A 4,790-nucleotide genomic window follows, 5' to 3' on the forward strand; every position below is an offset into this window, starting at 1 on the left:
ATTCCCATCCTGTTGCAGTATAATGTAAACAAAAGTAAACCGGAAAGTCTGAACAAGACCATTGAACGTTCCCAATCGAAGATGAGTTAGCTGATTGTCATTCCCTACAGTAATTTTGACAATTGACAGTATCAGATTGCTGCGTCATAAATCATCATATGTTCTGTAAATCGTTATTGATCATTCTTATTCTGACGTTATGGTGATTGTGTTTAATTCCTCTACGACCTTGGAAATCAAAGTCAGCAAAGTATTAGTGCACAAGTGAGGATAGCCATAACACATCTCAAAAGGTGTATGCACTAATAAAAGTCTTTACTGTGGTTGACAGCAGTTCACAGAAGCGATTTGCAGCATGTATAAACTAAAGGCAATACAAAATATGGAGCAAGTCGAAAGAGAACTTATCGTATATGAGAGTCCCTTGATGAAATTCCGGACGGCGGGAACGTATTTTCTCCGCAGTTTGGCTGCTACATGTATTCCACAGTTGTCCGTGGACTTGGAGTGTTTGGCTGACTTGTTGCTCCTGCGCGCGCTTGAGACTGCGTGTGCTGACTGTTTTCGATTTCCCTATATATAGGTCCGTTTGAGCGTACGTGGGCGCGTCATCACATGAGTGGTTGCTACGCTCACTAGACGATACAGGCAATCGATGTCAGATGAGTTACCTTGGTGTGACGTGGTTTGTGAGTATGGAAAAAAGACAAGTCTCGTGATTCAGTGAGCGACTGTGAGCTGAACAGTCAAGTATGTGGGTGACGGGGTAGCTACAAAAGCACACGTCAGGATGGTCCTTCCGCGGGGATCGATATCTTCAGAATGTGAGATCCACTAGTACGAAATATATATTAACAACTCGCACGGTTGTGGATGAAAGCCCAAATACGCACAATGGAAGCGAAAACTAGAGGAATCCAACCCTCAACTCCTTGCTCATCAGAGCAGTGTTCTTTTAACTGAGCTACTAGAGACACTGTTTTGTTTACCTCATATGGTAGGTTCTTTCGTAAAGCCGATACTTCAAATTTGCAAGCTAAATCCTGATGAGTGTGGGAGTTAAGGTACTTTGAATAAAAAGTATAATATGGATTGCAGGGCTTCAGGATCGTCATAAGGATACCCCGGCCTGGTATCATAAACATACACTGTTTTCAAAAACTGCGTTAGCCTGTATATCTTATAACCAAGATAAAATGCTTGGGTACTTTTATTTAATTTATGTATGGTACAGAGAGAGCAAGATTGCTTTCATTCAACATTATCATTCCATTGAAATTATTATCGATGGACACAAGATGTTTGTCATCCGAATTTTCCCCGGAAATTCTCTATTTTTCCGAAGTGTGATAGAAATAGCAACCAGTAATTAGCAGCGCAACGTTTTTGAAGAAGTGGCAACAATGCAAACAAGCTGGTAAAAGGATCTGAAGGTTGAATAGCCAATAAAATTATGCATGGTCTGTGCAATTTTTATATAACCAAAAGCTTAATTTGTCTTTAGTATACATACTCGAATCAAAATTTACACTTGAGCTGAATGCCTATCCATTTTTGCGGCAAAATGTGCGTACTACACTATGGGGATGGAAAGTCACATTTCAACCCTAGATGGTTGAATTCACCAATGGCAAATCCTCAGGAAAGGTCACTTTATTCGCTCTTTAGACATTATCCCAAAATTTTCCACAATTAAGCTGTGGTTTTCGCCCCTAGTTAGTTGGCCGTTTGAAAGTTGTAATTAACTTTAGGTGCACGATGTGACACGTTTTGCTAGATGTTTTTGGGGGATTTAGGTTCAGACTTGCAGACGACAAACTTAGTGTCTATCATTTATTGTAAGATAGTCGCGACTTTGTGCAATTAGCGCTGCATGGAGTTGAGTTATCAGACCCAAAATTAAAATAATTATCGTAATTATAAACGACAAATTCAATTGGGTAGATTCAAAACGTTGTTACGTAGGAATTGGATACTGCCAAGAAACACTTGTTGCTCGAAAAATTTGCTTCCTACCAGAGTCGGCGTTCTAAATTAATTCATCGGAAAATATTTCTACACAACTCTTGTTGTTTTAATCACAGTTAGAAATATTCATAAAGAACTTACTGTGATGTTCATGCACCCGAAGCGTTTGGAGACTATTTAGGGGTCTGCTTGACGGTAAATGGCTGACAAGTATTAATAACAGGCCACCTGGCGTTCAAAAATCGAACTTCGAGTGCAAAAGAGCGTTTCTAGATTTATCCGGTTGCTATAAAATGTTGACTGCAACGACGGTTTGAAGTTCAAATCAACGTTCAGTAAATAGTTTATCTGGATTCAGTGGATTGTATTTGGATGACATCAATTTCTTTACGAATGTTTATCGGCCTTCAATGTACAGAGCTATGCAACGTACTGGGATTTCGGCTTTCACAATGGTGTTTTTCTTCGTTTCTTGCACATTATGGAAGCAGGCTGGCGAGCGATTGTTTGATTTACATACATCTGCCCACACTACACGATGCTGCACTTGGTCAAACCCAGTTAGTTGATCAACGAATGTATAAAATACACTCATTGGACAGCATAATGCACGGATACAGTAGCGTTACAATGGGAAACATTTGGGGAGCTGCGCTGGATGGGCTGATCTCCAAATCGATTCATCAGTACGGTAGTGTGTCAACCTGAGCCGCTACATTCCACCTGACAGTCATTTCAACCCCAACATTACGCTGGCCACTTTTTATGGGCCTAATTACATAAATCTAGCACATGCTTCACATTGGACGGTGAATCAATGCTATCCCTGCTGTTAACGAAGACATATACCATATTCATCCCTCTCGACGTCCATGTAAACTGTTAACCGATGGACGTCTTTCGGATAACTATGACGTCTATTCTACCGTCAGGTTGCTATCGGCTGCGCTGCGGTGCAGACCACTCTGTACATCAGAATTCGATATTTTGTGCACCCGACCGAAATTATTTTTTCCGGTCAATCAGAACTATGATGCATAGTTTAGTGTTGAAGCAATACAGTGCGATAATCGCACATAAATAGACACTAAGGGTATAGGATTTCGCAGGACATTCTTTGGGCCTATTCTCAGCAAATAGGATGTTTTGAAAATGTTTTCATTTATTCATTGACGTTGTATCTCTGCGGAACGACGTATTTGGTGGACCTAATTGCAATCAGTGGGTGTTAGGCGCTTCATCTTCCGAGTTGAGTGATTTGGTTAAAATTTAAGCGCATGATTGAGTAGTCCGTATTTTTGAAGGAACCGCTACGGGTGACCTTATCCAAAAGTAACACATAACTCATTGTCTAAGAACTTTTCGATAGCGGAAGACTAGTTGATTGTCTAGTCAAAACCAAACTTGGATGGAGAGAGTATTTTTCGAAATAGTGACCTGTTTAATTTAGCTCACTTGGGTGTGTTAAACCAGACCTTTCTACAGGACTACTCAGCGATTTTTACGGACACTGCCGTTCGCCGAATATCAGGACTTTTAAAACCCCACCACAAAATGAAACTGTTATATCTGCTGATTCGTCGGCCTGTGGTATTTACTGCTGGCCCGCTCCAATGCCTAGTGTCGGGGAGAAAAAGGCTCACGGAAGGGAACACAATAGCTATATCCCAAAAAAGTGGTTGCGAGAGCGCGAGTGCGTGTGAGTGCGAAAAGTACAACGGCCTCAAGCTTTTTATTGGAAGGACACTGTCTGAATTTGGTCCAATGCTGACGCACGCGGTCTGGCTTTAGTATGAGGCAGCGATGTGCTGCATATTGAGGGGGCGTTGTCTGTCTGGTCAACACACAGCGAAGCTGAGAGTCTCCGTAGATTCCGGGCATTCAGTGGTTGCTTTCAGGAAGCAGACCTTCCTGATACCTCCCCCTTTTGAACGTTCAACATAAGATTTTCGACGCGGATCAAGTTGTAGAGGTTCCACCCTTTTTCTGCTGCGACCGGTACGGCGTCTTGGTTGCAGCAATGGATCTGTCTTGGGCGGTGCATGCGTAGCAGTGGCTGTAGGTGCTGGTCTTGGGAGATCAAAGGTTTCAAGCAGTAGGTTAAGGTCTAGTAACTGTTCTTCCGCCTTTGGGATCTGGCACTCAGTCGGCCGTAATTGATTGACATGTCGTTTCCATATTAATGATCCCACTTGGACGCTGTAAATCACCTGACCGATCCTTCTGAGGACAACTCCAACAGTCCATCTTCGGTGCCCAGGGCGATAGTCCCTCACACGGTTGCCAGGCCGGAATGTTGGCTTCCCTCCTGTCGGTGTTGATGAACATAAGTTTTCGATCGGCAGTGTTGAAAGGTGCAAGCGATCGATCCAGTCTATGCCCAGGAGATTAAGCTCACAAGCAGCAAGATGGACAATACCACATTCACAGTGGCCTACTATCTCCATCTCACAATCAAATTCACCAAGTAGTTGAAGCTTACCACCTGAAGCATTTCTGGCAGTGTTGATTGTCGGTCTGAGTTTTGGTGATCCGATCTTTCTCCAGGTGCGCCGGGAAACGATCGTAATATCAGAAGCCGTGTCGAGCTGCAATCGAATTGTGCTTCCGTTTGCTCTGATTGTGACATACTTGCGTCGAGCATCGATCTGGATATCGAATGTTGCAACTATTGCGTTAAAACGTGGTTCTGATTGGCTCCGTTTACTTCATGACTTCCGGGTCTGACTGCGTCTTTGGCTAGCTTTCCGCGTCCGGCACTGGCTTTTCTTGTGCCCACGTCGATTGCACACTGAACATTTGTGCTTTTTGTACGGACACAA

Source organism: Opisthorchis viverrini (assembly GCF_000715545.1).
Source record: "Opisthorchis viverrini unplaced genomic scaffold opera_v5_207, whole genome shotgun sequence".
NCBI classification, from domain to species: Eukaryota; Metazoa; Platyhelminthes; class Trematoda; order Opisthorchiida; family Opisthorchiidae; genus Opisthorchis; species Opisthorchis viverrini.